This window comes from Cetorhinus maximus, chromosome 13, assembly GCF_964194155.1.
Source record: "Cetorhinus maximus chromosome 13, sCetMax3.hap1.1, whole genome shotgun sequence".
NCBI classification, from domain to species: domain Eukaryota; kingdom Metazoa; phylum Chordata; class Chondrichthyes; order Lamniformes; family Cetorhinidae; genus Cetorhinus; species Cetorhinus maximus.
The window spans coordinates 10,245,651-10,264,001 of NC_135891.1; the positions used below are offsets into that span (position 1 = coordinate 10,245,651).

General features: G+C 44.3%; 1 protein-coding gene and 1 long non-coding RNA gene across 2 annotated transcripts in view; one reads left to right on the top strand and one right to left on the bottom strand.

Annotated features, from left to right (window-relative positions):
* Nucleotides 1-11,370: 11,370 nt before the first annotated feature.
* LOC144688416 (E3 ubiquitin-protein ligase Itchy-like) overlaps nucleotides 11,371-18,351 on the top strand; it is an 89,718-nt gene continuing 82,737 nt past the window's right edge. The window contains exon 1 of the mRNA XM_078554916.1: nucleotides 11,371-11,575. The gene's annotated coding sequence lies outside the window, so the exon portion shown is untranslated. The remainder of the gene's footprint in view (nucleotides 11,576-18,351) is intronic.
* On the bottom strand, nucleotides 15,138-18,223 carry LOC144688417 (uncharacterized). The gene is made up of 3 exons (XR_013578408.1): nucleotides 18,111-18,223; nucleotides 17,678-17,790; nucleotides 15,138-15,243 (listed from the first exon to the last, which is right to left on the bottom strand). It is a non-coding gene; the product is annotated as an uncharacterized LOC144688417 (long non-coding RNA).

Sequence of the window (18,351 nt, forward strand, 5' to 3'; positions counted from 1 at the left end):
CCTGCTCCTAAATTATATGTTTGTATGTAAGTTCAAAAGGTCCCACTCATGCCCACATGCCAAGTTATGCCTCCCCCACCCACCCTCTCAGGCCCCTCATGCCCCCTCTGCCAAGCTCTGCCCTTCCACCCACCCCCTCAGGCCTCTTGTGCCCCCAGTGCCAAGCTCTTCCCCTTCCACCTAGCCACTTAACTTATATCAATAAACATTATGAAATTGATTACAGAGATCAGAGAGCCTAAGGATGAAGGTATCGAACTCGGGGAGAGAGACGGCGAGGTTCTTAAGCAAATTGATATTGGGAGTGACAAGGTATTGGAGGTGTTGGCAGGCTTAAAAGTGGACAAATCTCCAGGTCCGGATGATTTGTGTCCCAGGCTGCTGAGGGAGGCAAGGGAGGATATCGCAGGGGCTCTGACCCAAATTTTTAATTCCTCTCTGGCCACGGGGGAGGTGCCAGAGGACTGGAGAACAGCTAATGTGGTTCCGCTATTTAAGAAGGGTTGTAGAGGTAAGCCAGGGAACTACAGGCCAGTGAGTCTCACATCAGTGGTAGGGAAACTACTGGAGAAAATTCTGAAGAAGAGTATCTATCTCCACTTGGAGAGGCAAGGTTTGTTCAGGGATAGTCAGCATGGCTTTGTCAGAGGGAGGTCATGCCTAACAAATTTGATTGAATTTTTTGAGAAGGTGACCGGGTGTGTAGATGAGGGTAGTGCAGTTGATGTAGTTTATATGGATTTCAGCAAAGCCTTTGACAAGGTCCCACATGGGAGACTTATAAAGAAGGCAAATGCATATGGGATACAGGGTAAAAGCAAAAAACTGCGGATGCTGGAAGTCCAAAGCAAAAACAAAAATAAAAATAAAAAATAAAAATACCTGGAAAAACTCAGCAGGTCTGACAGCATCTGCGGAGAGGAACACAGTTAACGTTTCGAGTCTGTATGACTGTTCAACAGAACTAAGGAAAAATAGAAGAGAGGTGAAATATAAACTGGTTTAAGGGGGGGTGGGACAAGTAGATCTGGATAGAGGGCCAGTGATAGATAGAGGTTGCCAAAAGATGTCATAGACAAAAGAACAAAGAGGTGTTGACGGTGGTGATATTAGCTAAGAAATGTGCTAAATATGGTTGTGAAAGCGAGTTTTAGTAAACACCTTGTCAAACACCAGGAGAGAAATGGAAAGCAATGAAGGTGAACAAGGCAAAAAAGAGAGGCGGAAATCCTATATCCGCAGTTTTTTGCTTTGATCTTAGTGTTTAATTGACTGCCACTTCTCTTCAAGGAATGCCTACCTTGAAGAAGTATTGCTCTTCTCTCCGACAGGATTTCCGCCTCTCTCTTTTGCCTTGTTCACCTTCATTGCTTTCCATTTCTCTCCTGGTGTTTGACAAGGTGTTTACTAAAACTCGCTTTCACAGCCATATTTAGCACATTTCTTAGCTAATATCACCACTGTCAACACCTCTTTGTCCTTTTCTCTATGACATCTTTTGGCAATCTCCACCTATCACTGGCCTTCTATCCAGTTATACTTGTCCTACCCCCCCTTAAACCAGCTTATATTTCACCTCTCTTCTATTTTGCCTTAGTTCTGTTGAAGAGTCATAAGGACTAGAAACGCTAACTGTGTTCCTCTCCACAGATGCTGTCAGACCTGCTGAGTTTTTCCAGGCATTTTTATTTTTGGGATACAGGGTAATTTGATAAGGTGGATTCAAAATTGGCTTCGTTGTAGGAGGCAGAGGGTGATGACAGAAGGGTGCTTTAGAGACTGGAAGCCAGTGTCCAGTGGAGTACCACAGGGATCTGTGCTGGGTCCCCTATTATTTGTCATTTATATAAACGACATAGATGACTATGTGGGGGATAGGATTAGTAAGTTTATGGATGACACAAAGATTGGCTGGGTGGTTAACAGTGAGGTTGAGTGTTTTGGGCTACTGGATGATACAGGTGGGATGGTCAAATGGGCAGATAAGTGGCAGATGAAATTTAATCCTGAAAAGTGTGAGGTGATACACTTTGGAAGGAGTAATTTGACAAGGAAGTATTCAATGAACAGCATGACACTAGGAAGTTTTGAGGAACAAAGGTAACTTGGCGTGTGTGTCCATAGATCTCTGAAGGTGGAGGGGCATGTTAGTGGGGTGGTGAAAAAGGCATATGGGACACTTGCCTTTATCAATCAAGGCATAGATTACAAAAGTAGGGAGATCATGTTGGAATTGTATAGAACCTTGGTGAGGTCACAGCTGGAGTACTGTGTGCAGTTCTGGTCGCCACATTATAGGAAAGATGTGATTGCACTGGAGGGGGTGCAGAGGAGATTCACCAGGATGTTGCCTGGGATGAAACATTTAAATTATGAAGAGAGGTTGGATAGACTTGGGTTGTTTTCGTTGGAGCAGAGAAGACTGAGGGGTGACCTGATTGAGGTGTACAAGATTATGAGGGGCATGGACAGGGTGGATAGGGAACAGCTGTTCCCCTTAGTTAAAGGGTCAGTCACGAGGGGACATAAGTTCAAGGTGAGGGGCAGGAGGTTTAGGGGGGATGTGAGGAAAAGCTTTTTTACCCAGAGGATGGTGACAGTCTGGGATGCACTGCCTGGAAGGACGGTGGAGGCAGGTTGCCTCATATCCTTTAAAAAGTACCTGGATGACCGCTTGACACGTCATAACATTCAAGGCTATGGGCCAAGTGCTGGTAAATGGGATTAGGTAGGGAGGTCAGGTGTTTCTCATGTGTTGGTGCAGACTTGACGGGCCGAAGGGCCTCTTCTGCACTGTGAGATTCTGAGGTTCTGTGATTCTGTGAAGCTGCCAATGAAAGAATCTTTCCTCTGAAAAGCAGGTGTTCTGGTATTTAAATAGTTCTCTGAGCTCTCAGCGGTTTCAAGGGTTTATAGTTTGTGGCTCTTGAAACTTCAAAGGGCCTGAATGATTGACATTATAATTAGTTTTCCAGACTTATTTTCATAGCAGAAATTTATCAATGAATTACATTTTCTTCAAAGCTTTTTTTCACAGATCCTACTATACCCAATGGTATTCAGTGGTTCTAGAAAGTGTACAGTGGGTCAATGGGCAAAGTAGTGTCAGAGCTTGACATAGTGGAATGAGGGTACATAGGGGTGAGTGGAAGGGCAGAGCTTGGCATGGGGGTATGAGGGTACATAGGGGTGAGTGGAAGGGCAGAACTTGGCATGGGGGTATGAGGTACATAGGGGTGAGTGGAAGGGCAGAGCTTGGCATGGGGGTATGAGGTACATAGGGGTGAGTGGAAGGGCAGAGCTTGGCATGGGGGTATGAGGGTACATAGGGGTGAGTGGAAGGGCAGAGCTTGGCATGGGGGTATGAGGGGACATAGGGGTGAGTGGAAGGGCAGAGCTTGGCATGGGGGTATGAGGGGACATAGTGGGTGGGTGGAATGGCAGAGCTTGGCATGGAGACATGAATGGACAAAGCGGGTGGGTGGGGGATACAAGGTGGTATGAATAGGGCATGGGGAGTATGTGGAGGGTGAAGGGGGTGTGAGAGGTGAGGGTAGGAGAGCCTTTTTGTTTTTCTTCCATTGGGACAATGTCCCATGGCACAGAGGTGGGTGATTAAAACAACCCGTCACTACACCCAACAGCTCCTGGGGCTTTTTAAAAATTAATTCACGGGATGTGGGCTTCACTGGCTGGGCCAGCATTTATTGCCCATCCCCAGTTGCCCTTCAGAAGGTGGTGATGAGCTGCCTTCTTGAGTGGATGCAGTCCATGTGGTGTAGGTACACCCACAGTGCTGTTAGGGAGGGAGTTCCAGGATTTTGACCCAGTGACAGTGAAGGAACGGCAATATATTTCCAAGTCAGGATGGTGAGTGACTTGGAGGGGAACTTCCAGGTGGTGGTGTTCCCATCTATCTGCTGTCCTTGTCCTTCTAGATGGTAGTGGTCGTGGGTTTGGAAGGTTCTGCTGAAGGAGCCTTGGTGAATTCCTGCAATGCATCTTGTAGATGGTACACACTGCTGCTACTGTGCATCAGTGGTGCAGGGGGTGAATGTTTGTGGATGTGGTGCCAATCAAGTGGATTGCTTTATCCTGGACGGTGTCAAGCTTCTTGAGTGTTGTAGGAACTGCACTCATCCAGGCAAGTGGAGATTATTCCATCACACTCCTGACTTGTCCCTTGTAGATGGTGGACAGGCTTTGGGGAGTCAGGAGGTGAGTTACTCGTCGCAGGATTCCCAGCCTCTGACCTGCTCTTGTAGCCACAGTATTTATATGTCTAGTCCAGTTCAGCTTCTGGTCAATGGTAACCCCCAGGATGTCAATAGTGGGGAATTCAGCGATGGTAGTGCCATTGATTGTCAAGGGGTGCTGGTTAGATTCTCTCATTATGGATATGGTCATTGCCTGACACTTGTGTGGAGCGAATGTTACTTGCTGCTTGTCAGCCCGAGCCTGGATATTGTCCAGGTCTTACTGCATTTGGACATGGATTGCTTCAGCATTTGTGGAGTCCTGAATGGTGCTGAACATTGTGCAATCATCAGCGAACATCCCCATTTCTGACCTTATGATGGAAGGAAGGTCATTAATGAAGCATCTGAAAATGGTTCAGCCGAGGATACTACCCTGAAGAACTCCAGCAGTGATGTCCTGGAGCTGAGTTGATTGACCTCCAACAACCACAACCATCTTCCTTTGTGCTAGGTATGACTCCAAACAGTGGAGAGTTTCCTCCCTGATTCCCATTGACTCCAGTTTTGCTGGGGCTCCTTGATGCCACACAGTCAAATGCAGCCTTGATGTCAAGGGCAGTCACACTCACCTCACCTCTGGAGTTCAGCCCTTTTGTCTATTTTGAACCAAGGTCAGGAGCTGGTGGAACACAAACTGGGCATCTGTGATCAGGTTATTGCTGACCAAGTGCTGCTTGATAGCACTGTTGATGACCCCTTCCATTACTTTACTGGTGATGGAGAATAGACTGATGGGGGCAGTAATTGGCCAGGTTGGATTTGTCCTCCTTTTTGTGTACAGGACAAAGCTGGGCAATTTTCCACATAGCTGGTTAGACGCCAGTGTACTGGAACAGCTTGGCTAGGGGTGTAGCAAGCTCTGGAGCACAAGTCTCCAGTACAATTGCTGGAATATTGTCAGGGCCCATAGCCTTTGCAGTATCCAGTGCCTTCAGCCATTTCTTGATATCACATGGAGTGAATTGAATTGGCTGGAGAGGAGCAGCTGTGATGCTGGGGACCTCTGGAGGAGGCTGAAATGAACCATTCTCTCGGCACTTCTGGCTGAAGATTGTAGCAAATGCTTCAGCCTTATCTTTTGCAGTGATGTGCTGGGCTCCCCCATAATTGAGGATGGGGATATTTGTGGAGCCTCCACCTCTTGTGAGTTGTTTAATTGTGCACCTGCATTCATGACTAGATATGGCAGGACTCCAGAGCTTAGATCTGATCCGTTGCTTGTGGGATCACTTAGCTCTGTCTATCACTTGCTGCTTATGCTGTTTGGCACACAAGTAGTCCTGTGTTATAGCTTCACCAGGTTGACTCATTTTTAGGTATGCCTGGTGCTTCTCCTGGCATGCCCTCCTGCACTCTACATTGAACCAGGGTTGATCCCCTGGCTTGATGGTAATGGTAGAGTGGGATAGAGTGGGCCATGAGGTTACAGATTGTGCTCGAGTACAATTCTGCTGCTGCTGATGGCCCACAGCACCTCATGGATGCTCAGTCTTGAGTTGCTAGATCTGTTTGAAATCTATCCCATTTAGCATGGCGGTAGTGCCACACAACACGATGGAGGGTTTCCTCAATGTGAAGGCAGGACTTCGTCTCCTCAACGACTGTGCGGTGACCACTTCTACCAATACTGTTGTGGACAGATGCATCTGCGGCAGGCAGGTTGGTGAGGATGAGGTCAAGTATGTTTTTCCCTCTTGTGGATTCCCTCACCATCTGCTCCAGACGCAGTCTAGCCGTGGTGTCCTTTGGGACTCGGCCAGCTTGGTCAGTAGTGGTGCTACTGAGCCACTCTTGGTGATGGTATTGAAATCCCCACCCTCTGCGTCCTTGTCACCCTCAGAGCTTCATCTAAGGGTGTTGTTCAACATGGAGGAGCACTGATTCATCAGCTGAGGGAGGGCAGTACGTGGTATTCAGCAGGATAGTTCCTTGCTCAGTTTGATCTGATGACAAGGGTCTTCATGGGGTCCAGAGTCAATGTTGTGGACTCCCAGGGCAACTCCCTCCCGACTGTATACCACTGTGCCGCCCCACCACCTCTGCTGGGTCTGTCCTGCCGGTGGGACAGGATATACACAGGGATGGTGGTGTCTGGGACATTATCTGTAAGATATGATTCCATGAGGATGACTATGTCAGGCTGTTGCTTGACTAGTCTGTGAGACAGCTCCCCCAATTTTGGCACTAGCCCCTGTTGGAGATTAATCACACCGAGGCATCATTCCGTACGTAGAAACCCCATTTATTACTTGTGCACAAGGGAGACAGTACAATGAGAGCTACTGTACAGTCTCGTAGCAGAATATACGCAGACTTGTTAAAAGCATTTTTACAGCCAATCAGTAAATTTTGTACAAACCTATCCATTTATTTGCATATGTTAACTGACCAATCCATGTTCCAGTAAATTTCCATTTCCCTCACAACAGATGTTTTGGTTCCGCAGTTTCTTATCGCAACCCTGATTACATTCAGCCTGAGAAAGAACAGAATGGAATGTCTCAGGGCTCATCCTACAACTGTGGTCAGACAAGATGGTATTGTTTCTCAAGGTTGGAGTATTTTTCTCTTAGACCTAGGCATACAATTCAACTTCTCCATTAACCCTCCCAGCACCAAATGGGTTCCCTGCAGTTGCCTAGGCCACCACACCCCCAGATGTTAGTAAGGAGGACTTTGCAGTGTTGACAGGGCTGAGTTTGCCATTGTCGTTTCCGGTGCCTAGGTCGATGCCGGGCGGTCCAACCGGTTTCATTCCTTTTTTTGAGGTGGTTTGCTACAACTGAGTTGCTTGCTAGGCCATTTCAGAGGGCATTTGAGAGTCAACCACACTGCTGTGGGTCTGGAGTCACATATAGGCCAGACCAGGTAATGATGGCAGATTTCCTTCCCTAAAGGACATTAGGGAACCAGATGGGTTCACTGTAAAGTCCTCCTTACTAACATCTTGGGGCTAGTGCCAGAATGGTTCCACGATGGTTTCATGGTAATCATCAGACTTTTAATTCCAGATTTTCATTGAATTCAAATTCCACTGTGGCAGGATTTGAACCCTGGGTCTCTGGATTACTAGTCCAGCTGCCTCCACATTGCTCCCTGGGTCGGCTCGCCCAACTCCAGCCTCCAACAATGAAGGCATTGTGTGCACTTTCTCCCGAGATGGGTGGGCTGAGTCGGCAATTTCCCCGATTTCCCCCTACCCACCTCGGGGTGAAAATCCAGGCCTATATCCGTTTTTGCTTGTATGAATCGCAGTGTTGATGTAGACAGAATGCAACATGAAATAATTAAATGTCAGTTCTGACTCAGACGATGGCATTCGGAGTCATACTCTGAGCCCGAAGGGTGAGTTTGAGTTCTTTAGTGCAGTAGTGAGAGAGTGCTGCACCATTGGTGGTGCCAATGTTTGGATGAGACATCTGCCCTCTCAGATTGAAGTAAAAGATTCTCTGGCACTGATTTGAAGCAGGGACTCCAGATGCCTTGGCCAACATTTATCTTTCAACCAAGAAGTAAAAAACAATTGAAACAGAAAATACTGGAAATACTCAGCAGGTCTAGCAGCATCTGTGGAGAGAGGGAGAGTGTTAATAATTCAGATCGTGCCCAAGTCTGACCTGAAACTTTAACTCTCTCTCTCTCTCTCCCTCTCCACAGATGCTGCCAGACCTGCTGAGTCTGCCTACCATTTTCTGTTTATATGTCGGATTTCCAGCAGCATTTTGCTTCTGAACTAATAAAACGTCTGGTCATTGTCGCATTGCTATTTGTGCATCCTTAATGTGTGTAAATTGACTGTTGTATTTCCTATAAGAGTAGCTAACTTTAGAAAGTACTTAAATTAGGGCAAAGTAATGTACATGCTGGAAATGTGAAATAAAAACAAATAATATTGGAAATACTCAGCAGGCAGTGGGACAACAGCCTGAAATGTTAACTTTGTTTCTCTCTCCAGAGATTGTTTTTTTATTCATTGGATGTGGGCGTCACTGGCTAGGCCAGCATTTATTGTCCATCTCCAGAGGGACGTTTAAGAGTCAACCAACATGCTGTGGGTCTGGAGTCACATGGATGGCAGATTTCCTTCCCTAAAGGGCATAATGAACCAGATGGGTTTACACATCAATCAACAATGGTTTCATAGTTATCATTAGACTTTTAATTTCATATTTTTATTGGATTCAAATGCCACCATCTGCCATGGTGGGATTCAAACCCAGGTCCCCAGAGCATTACCCTGGGTGTCTGGATTATTAGCCCAGCGACAATACCACTACGCCATCATCTCCCCACGATACCCAGCCTGCTGAATATTTCGAGCGTTTTCTGTTTTTATTTCAGAAAGTGTTCTCATTGGCTGTAGGTTGTACAATCATGAAAGGCTCACTGAAAGAAAATGTGTCAGGGTAAGAAGAGTTAGGTAGGAAGCTCTGAAGAAGGATCATACGGACTCGAAACGTTAACCCCGTTTTCTCTCCACAGATGCTGCTAGACCTGCTGAGTTTTTCCAGCATTTTCTGTTTTTGTTTTAGCAAGAGTTAAATATGGGTAGATGTCTGTTGAGTATAAGCTTGGGCCGATGGAGCAAATTGCCTGTTCCTGTGCTGTAGATGTTTATGTAAAATGTTTGAAGATTCGTACATGAAGCAGTGGGGAAGGATGTGATTCTGAAACTTCTAAATCCTGTAAGGACTGGCCATAGTGGCCATTAACAGGTCCAGTCCGAGTACAGTCAGTGGAGGTTTTTGCACCAATGGGCTGCCTCTCTTCAGCCATGTCCACACCCAGGCATCCTGGAGAGGGGACTGGTGATGTCCATCAGTACACATGAGGCCTTCTGTGACTAGTGTATACCAGAGAGACTGGAGTGCATAGAAAATAAAAAGGACAATATTATAATTATAAAAATAGATTTACTAGAATCAGAACAGAATTGAGATGTTATACTAATCAAGAAAGATTGAACAGAATGGGGTTCTTTTCCCTGGAAAAGATTAGACTGAGGGATGACTTGATAGAGGTTAATATTATGAAAGGATTTGGTAGAGGTAGAGATTCCCCTTGCAGACGAGACCAAACTAGTCACCGAATAGAGTGGTTGGAATGTGGAACTTTCTACCAGTGGAAGTAATTGAGGCGAATAGCTTCAATGCATTCAACGAGAGACAGGTGAGGGAGGATAAAAGGATATATAGGTGGTTTTTGACGAAGAGGGACAGGGTTGCCAACTCCGTTGGACATGTTCCTGGAGGCGTCATTACATGACTTCCCCATTCCAACAACCCACCCTGCCCATTGCTCCAACATTGGTCACTTGACTCATCCTTACTCACAGTGCACCGCAGTCAATCCGAACTCAAACAGACCCTTCATTACAAAATTGGATGATTTTAGATTGCTCGTCAAACGGCCTTTCTTCTCCATCTCAGATCTTTCTAACTAATAAATAGAAAAAAGTGTTCAAAGAAATTCTTTTTTTTAAATTTTGTAATTCTGCTATGATTTTTCTCCCCAGTGTCCTGGGGATTTTTCTTTAATTCCTGGAGGCTCCAGGGCAATTCTGGAGGGTTGGCAAACCTGGCGAGATTCGGTGGAGCATAAACATGGGTATGTACCTGTTGAACAAAATGAGAAGATGCAGGGGAGACTAGAACTTGTGGCCATAAATATAAGTTAGACACTAATAAATCCAAAAGGGAGTCCAGGAGAAGCCTCTTTATCCAGCGCGAGGTAAGAAATGTGGAACTCGCTACGACAAGGAATAGTTCCACATAGCATAAAATACATTTGAGCATATAGATAAGCACAAGAGGGAGAAAGGAATAGAAGCTATTTGGAAGCCAGTTCTGAGGAACAGTCACATTCGAGTTGAAACGTTAACTCAGTTTCTCTCTCCAAAGATGCTGCCAGACCTGTTGAGTATCTCCAGCACTCTGTTTTTATTTCAGGTTTCCAGTATCCGCAGTATTTTGCTTTTATATTTACTAAGGAATAGAAGCTGACGGTGTTAGCAAATGAGGGTGGGAGGAGGCTTGTGTGGGGCATAAACACCAGCATAGACCAGTTGGGCTGAATGGTCTGTTTCTGTGCTGTAAATACTTTGAAATGACTTTATTTACTATATTATTTTATTATAATAGAATATATTATGGTATATGTATTAATATATATTAATTTATATATTAATTGCTGGAAAAAGAGACATGCTGTCTCTTTTTATCTTGTCTCTTATCTTGCACTCATCAACAGATCACAAGACTTATACTGCATGAGAAGAGAGTGCTGATTGATGGCAAGTGGACTCTGATTTGTAGAGGCAAAGTACTGACAGTACCCAACCAGCCCACGTTTGCAAAACTCAAAACATAAGTGTCCAAAATTAGGTGTGACTCCGCAATTGTTCAACACTTGCTAAACAATCCTGATTGTGCCACGAATTACACTGAAAACTATTTTAAGATTATCCGTCGGGTTCACAGCGCGGTTCACTCTGTGCATGCTGGAAGTCACATATATTCGCGCACAGGGCCCTGTCCTTTGCAGACAGAAGGAGCATGTCCACACGTTGCGCCTTTTTCCAACTGAACAAAAGCTTGGGCGAACAGCCATTCCATGGTTCATTCTCATGGCAATGCCTTGACCAATCGGAGTCCACCTGCCAACCAATCAGCACTTTCTTCTCAGGAAGTTTAAATTGTTGCTTCCCTTACTGTTGGAATCTTGTGATCTGTCGTGATGAGTGCAAAACAAAAAGCTTAGACAGCATATCTCTCCTTCCAGCAGCAATACTCAAGCTCTGTGCCACCAAACAACTATTAATATATTAATTAAGTGTATATATTATATTCATTAATTATGCAGTTTTTAAAAATGTAGCCGTTATGATTCTCAAGTTAAATCAAGTTAACTGATTTAAGCGACAGAAAGTTGGAAGAGAGTTGTTAGCCCACACGCTTGAAGAAACTGCCACACGCTTGGCAACACCGCCCCCGCTTTGATTGACCTGCGCGCCAGCCAATCGGAGCGCCGCGGGGGAACAGTCGGTTTCCATGACGTCGGGCGGCCAATCGGGCGGGTGCGAGGGCGAGGGGCGGGGAGGCGGGAGCCGGTCACGTGAGCAGGCGCTGCAAGATGGCGGCGGCAGCAGCAGCGGCAGCGTCGTCGTCGTCGTCCGAGGAGAGTTCGCGGCTGGGCTTGTGAGGCGGGCCTGCGCTTCAACTCCGTGGGGCTTGCGCCCGCCCGCTCGCGCGCGCGTGTGTATATGTGTGTGTACGCGCGTATGTGCGCAAGGGTTGGCCTGAGCTTTTACTCCACCTGTAAGAAAGTCTTTTATTTCTCTCCTTGTGAGGTGATCAATTAAATATTTATTTATGTGCGTGTCGAGGGAGAGGGGGAGAGAGAGAGGGAGAGGGAGGGGGCGGCAGGTTTATCGCCTAATGGCGGGGCGAGCAGTCCCACTCCCTCTCCGGGCCTGTGGGGCTGCTCTGGTTACCCCCCTGGTTGTCCCTGTCTGCTGAGGCGACTCACTTTCTATTTAAAGCTTTTAAATCTCCACGCAACTTGTGTGACGAATCTTTTTTTTTTAATTAATTTTTTTAAAAAAGAATTATAATTACATTTGTGGATGGCCCAGAAGTAAAAGTTTGACGCCAGGAAAACTTTTGGACTTCCCCCTCCCCCTTCTTCCTCCTCCTCCTCTTTGTGGACTCTTCACTCCCAGCCCTTTAACCTAGTGTCAGTGCCAGGCTTGAAGAGGACTTGATCCACCTCGCGTTCCCCCCCCCCCCCCCCCCCCAGACCAAACCCCGCCCCCGGGACATTTTATTATGACAGTTTTACTCAGATAGTGGCTTCAGGTTCCTCCCCACCCCGTTCTTACTGGCGAGGTTAGCGTCCAAAGCTCGATGTTCCAGGAGCCCTGGACAGTCCCATCCATCACCTGTACTTTTGTTGAAATTTGTGGGAACGCTGATCTTGGATGGTGATACTGGTCCAGGTGCCTTATCGTCAGAAATAGGGACAAGAGTTGGCCATTTGGCCCGTTGAGCCTGTTCTGCCATTCGGTAAGATCGTGGCCAATCTGGTTGTGGCCTTAACTCCACTTTCCTTCCTGCCCTCTTATAAACCTTAACCCCCTCGTTGATCAAAAAATTGTCCATCTTCACCTTGAATATATTCAATGACCCACCCTCCACTGCTCTCTGGATAAGAGATTAACGGGCCTCAGAGAGAAAAATATTCCCCCTCACCTCAGTCTTAAATGGAAGACCCTCTATTTTTAAACTGTACCCCCTGGTTGTAGATTCCCCTACAAGAGGAAACATCCAGGATCCATCCTATTAAGCCCCCTCAAAATCTTATATAGTTCAACAAGATTGCCCCTCGTTCTTCTAAACTTCTGCTCAACCTTTCATAAGGCAACCCAGGAATCAACCTAGTGAGCCTTATCCGTTATCCGTACCACTTGCAGTGCAAGTATATCTCTCAAGTAAGGAGATCAAAACTGCACGTAGTTCTCTGGGTGCGGTCTCACCCTGTAGCAAGATTTCCCTACTTTTATACTCCAGTCCCCTCGTAATGAAGCCGTATGTAATTCATGTCTGTTTTATCTGATTATGTTTCTCTGAGATGCTGTGGGAAGTTTTATCATTTTAAAGTAACTAAATAAATGCATGTTGAGGTGGCAAACTGATGGTATCATACAGGTTTGGTTATCTTTTTAATGCATATTTACACTTTACTGGATGATGCAGAATTGCCATAGTAATGAAAACAGAAAATGCTGGAAAAATTCAGCAGGTCTGACAGCGTCTATGAAGAGAGAAGCAGAGTTAACGTTTCGAGTCTGTATGACCCTTCTTCAGACTCGAAACGTTAACTCTGTTTCTCTCCCCACAGATGCTGTCAGAACTGCTGAGTTTTTCCAGCATTTCTGTTTTAATTTCAGATTTCCAGCATCCACAGTATTTTGCTTTTATATTGCCATAGTAATATGCTGACCTTGCACAGCATGAATCCACATTGTACAAGGTTACTATTTCTGCTTTAGGCTAGCAGCTTGAGGTCAACATGTGTTTATGTGTTAGCCTTACTTTTGTAATTTAATCCTGCTTTACAGTAGGAAAGAGAAAACATGCATCCTTATAGCACCTCTCATGTCCTCAGGATATCCCAAAATGCTTCATAGCCAATGAGTTGCCTTTTGAAATGTAATCACTGGTTTGTAGACAAATGTGGCAATCAATGTGAAAGGTCCATGAATAGCAAATGAGATAAATAAGGTGGTTTGTTTTGGTGGTGTTATTTTGAGGGATCACTGTTAGCCTAGACATTGGAAAAATTCGCAAACTGTTTTCAAATCGTGCCTTGGGATCTTTTATATCCATCTGATCACGTAAATAGGGCTACTAATTTAGCATCTCATCCAAAAGACAGAATGCTTAATTTTATTGATACTGTTTTCCCAAACTGACTTGATTAATTTATCCTTTTTATTCTGGTTTCATTTGATTCTTGAATATGTAGTTACTGGCTGATGTATTTTCTAATTCAGCTGTTGGTTGTTAGATCATGTGATGTTTAACCCATCATCTCTGGGTAGAAACCATGATTCCTCAACTTGCATTGGATTGCCGTGGGATTTATTTGTTAATAGTGCATCCAAGTAGACATAATGGTGTTATATTTAGAAAATATTCTTTGCATTAATGTGTAGCGAGACAAATTGTATTCTTTTAATGCTGCAACAAATACATGCAACTCTGCTGATGTCCATTGTTTAAGGTTGGCTATAATGTTTTTGTTTGTGAACAGAATGTAATAACTATATTAAAATCAGCATATCCTAAGAGAAAATCAGGAAAAGTGTGTGAATGTAAAAAAAAAGTACAAAATGTTCTTGTAAATTTACAACCTCAGAGCTGTAAAAAAAATTTAAATTGCATAAAACTTTAGTTTGATAATCTCTTTTGTGACATATTTGTTCTGGACAGATAACAGTAGAAGAAGATATTTGATTCTGATCACTTTAGAAGAGTAAGAGGTGACTTGATTGAAACCTTTAAGATCCTGAGGAGTCTTGACTGCGAGGTTCTTGAGCAAATTGATATAGGGAGCAGCAAGGTATTGGAGGTGTTGGCAGGCAGAATCGATGTGGAGAGGATGTTTCCTATTGTAAGAAAATCTAGAACTAGGGGTCACAATTTAAAAGTAAGGGGTCGTTCCTTTGAGACAGAGATGAGGAAATTTTTTTTCTCCGAAGAACTCTAGTCTTTGGAACTCACTTCCTCAAAAGGCAGTTGAAGCAGGGTCTTTGAATATTTTTAAAAATTCTTTCGAGTTATCAACAGATCGCATGTAACTCTTTTCGAGTACATTCACAGTTCTTGGTTTCCAGGAGTGGGACATGAACCCACAACCCTCTGATTCAAAGGCGAGGGTGCTATGAACTGAGCCACAGCTGACACCTCTCTTGAATATTTTTAAGGCAGACCTGATCAGATTCTTGATTAACAAGGGAGTGAAACGTTATTGGGGGAGGGCGGAATGTTACAGTCAGATCAGCCATGACCTTATTGAATGGTGGAGCAGGTTTGAGGGGCCGAGTAGCCGATTCCTGCTCCTAGTTTGTATGTTTGTATTCACCTTACTTGTATCTAGCAGATTGTGGTTCTCCCCAGTTGATGTTTATATTTGCAGCACTGGAACAGACTTATTTTGTATCTGGATTTTATTCGTCATGAGAAAGCACTTTTACGTTGATAGGTTGTTGACTTGACTCAGTAGCCTGCCAAGAGCATCAGGGACTGCCTTAAGACTGGCTTCCACTAATCAGCCTGCCTGGCTTTGGTGGACTGACCCTGTGTTCTGCTCCTGCCAACAAAGCTGTCAGATCATAGCACACAAGCCTTCCCACCATCTTAAAGGTCAGTCCCAAGGAAAGGAATTATAGATTTTTCTCATCCAAGCTTTGGTTTTGTTTGGCCTACATTGCGAGCAATGTAAGATAATTAGTCCAGTTCTTCACAAGCATATTGGACTTTAAAATATATTAGCTTAACTTTAACAACAAATTGACTTATTGAGACATTCAGATTGCTACACACTCTGAGCAAAGCTCAAACAATTCTACATTATCTGAACGTTGAGATATGTAGCTACCTTGAGAGTGATGTTAATAACTACAGCATGTGTGGAATAACAAGTCAGAGTTTCAATAGTACCACAAAATGCAACTGTGAAACTTGAGAGGGTTATGAATGTTTTCTAATTCCAAAATGGATTAAGTCCTTAGAACAAAGTTTACTATATATTATACTTGTATTATCTGTAGATGCTATTCTTTGGGGCATTTCTGTTCTGTTGTGTAGCTGCTTTGGTGGCCAACGAGGAGAGTCAGCCTCTTGGTGAAACCATATGATATGAACTGCAGTTCTGTTGTGGATGTGTGTGTGACCGGAATGCCATTATGCAGCTTTTATTTGATGGCATTTTGCTGTATTATTTTTAAAATATAACCCTGTCATTGTTCTGATGAATCTACATGATGCTCTCAGTGGCTTTAATTTGCTTTCTATTGTGGGGTTCCCAAAACTGCATATTGTGAAGTAACCAATGCTGTACATAAATTGATCAAGACTTCTTTACTATTGTTCAGCATTTGTAGAACTCCAATTCTGTGGGTCATATTTATGGCTCTGTCGATGTTAATTTGCACTTTTAGAGAATTATGTATTTGAACTCCAAGGTCTTTGTTGATGACCTTTAATGCCTCGCGTTCCTTTGGAGTTCAATCTTTTTTTGCAGCCTTCACTTCTCAGGACAGTTTGAGATGGTTGCTAAATTTTGTTCTGGCTCTCCGATGACTGTGTAGTTATCCTGTGAGTAGCTGTGTCATGCAGAAAAGAAAGGTCATTGATGGTGGCCAGTCTGTACAGGATTTAGGTAAATGTTACACTCTCCAGTACCTCAAACATTAGCTGGGTTGGTGTTCAGGGTTTTCTGCCGCAAGACCTTGTGTGATATTTGAGAAGGACAACCCTGTTGTGATGCTCCCCACTGATTGTAGAGGCCCACACATGAATATTGTAGGTACTATAGGACATGCAGCTGTGGGACCATATGCAAGCTAAGAGTGAACTCTTTTTAGAGGAAGGGCTGATGAGAGAAAGTAATGAAAACATTTTACATAACTGATTGGAAATCACTGCCTTAAGATCAATGTAACAAAAGGGTCCGCCAAGTGGTCCACAAGCTGATCCAAAATGCAAAGCACTGATGCTCAACTCCAGGGCTGCAGCCATATGAGAGAACCAGGTCAGAACCCTCACCCCACCACACACACGTGACATCACACAACTAGGCTGACTCCTGTGTATGTGGCATGAGTTGTAAGAATAAGGAACAAGAGTGTAGCTTTACAAGCAAGATTTATGTTATTGTTGCAACATACGATTGCAAGATCAAATTTTCAACACTTGTGGGGCTGAAAGCAAAAAGGTGGAACTGGCTAAACGTGGAGCCTGCCATGAGATTGAAGCTCTCCAGCTTGGAACCAGACATCACCTCATTGATGTCTAATCAAAAGCAGTGCCATTCTTCCCATTGATTGTTTTTTTTAGCAGTGACATGCCGTAACATATGGGGTAGGACCAGTAGGTGGTCTGCAAGGTTTTAGACCTGTCTTAAGTGTTTCACAGACAAACATTTTTGAACAACTAGCTTAAAGAACTTTTTGCATATGTATGCGAAGGAGTTATGAACATAGCTGATTTGTGGATTGCATCAAAATTATATTTAAATGTAGTTAATGTATTGAATGCAGGTTGCCATCGGCTGACAGCTAGCATTGTTGAAACTTTACAACTATGGAATCAGAGCCAAACCACACCACTTGTTCCCAGCCTTATCCCTTTTTCTGTTGGAAACTTCACTTCTCACTGGAGTTAAGAAAAATTGGCCTTAAGGTATGGGAGTTTTCTTTAGAGTGAAATACCCTAAATTTAGCAATTAAAAATTAAGAAATATTTGTCATAAGAACAAGAGGAGGCCATTGAGCCCTTTGAGCCTGTTCCGCCATTCAGTGAGATCATGACCTAAATCCATATACCCAGCTTTGTCTCATACCCCTTAACACCATTGCTTAACAAAAATCTGCAATCTCAGATTTAAAATTAACAATTGACCTGTTATCAATGGCTGTTTGCAGAAGAGGGCTCCAAATTTCTACCACCCTCTGTAGAACTGCTTTCGAATTTCACTCCTGAAAGCTCTGGCTCTAATTTTAAGACTGCACCCCTAGCCCTAGACTCCTGAACAAGGGGAAATGCTTTGTCTCCATTTAATTTATCTGTTCTGTTAATATCTTGAAAACTTCATTCAAGTCACTCCTTCACTTTTGTTATGAAACTCATACTTACCTTGTTGAGCTCAGAGGTTGAGAACTTCGGTTCCCAATGGACCTCTTGCGCAGGCCAGGAGTGGGCTGTACATGTGCAGTTCGGCATCCTTGCATTCTTCAGGCCCTGTGCGCCTGCGTATAGAGAAAAGACGAAACGCATGAAAACTCAGGTCAGGTGACCAGGTGTGGCGCGCCCTAACCAGCAAGTCTCCCAAAGAGAAGGATAAGGGAGAGAGGACAAGGATAGGTCCCAGTTAAGGAAGAGGGGCAGAGAGAGGTCCCAAGAAGAAGAGTCCCAGGTAAGGGGCAAAGGCAGGAGACAGAAACAGGTCCCAGTTAAGTTTAGCTAAAAGGAAGGAGCAGAGAAACAGGCTTGTAAGGGCTAGCACACTTCCAACATTTAATACATATGGGATGAAAATAAATACTTGCTTCAGGTGCACATTATTCACCTTGTGACCCTGCGACACCACAAATGCAGCATGTAACAACATTGGGTGTAACTGGAATGAGATTGAAACTGAAGTTGTTCAGTAGGTTAAAAGCAAAATACTGCAGATGCTAGAAAAACTCAGCGGGTCTGATAGCCTCAGTGGACAGAGAGACAGAGTTAATGTTTCTCGTCTGTGTGACTTCAGAGCTCTGAAGGAGAGTCATACGGACTTGAAACGTTAACTCTGTCTTTCTCTCCAC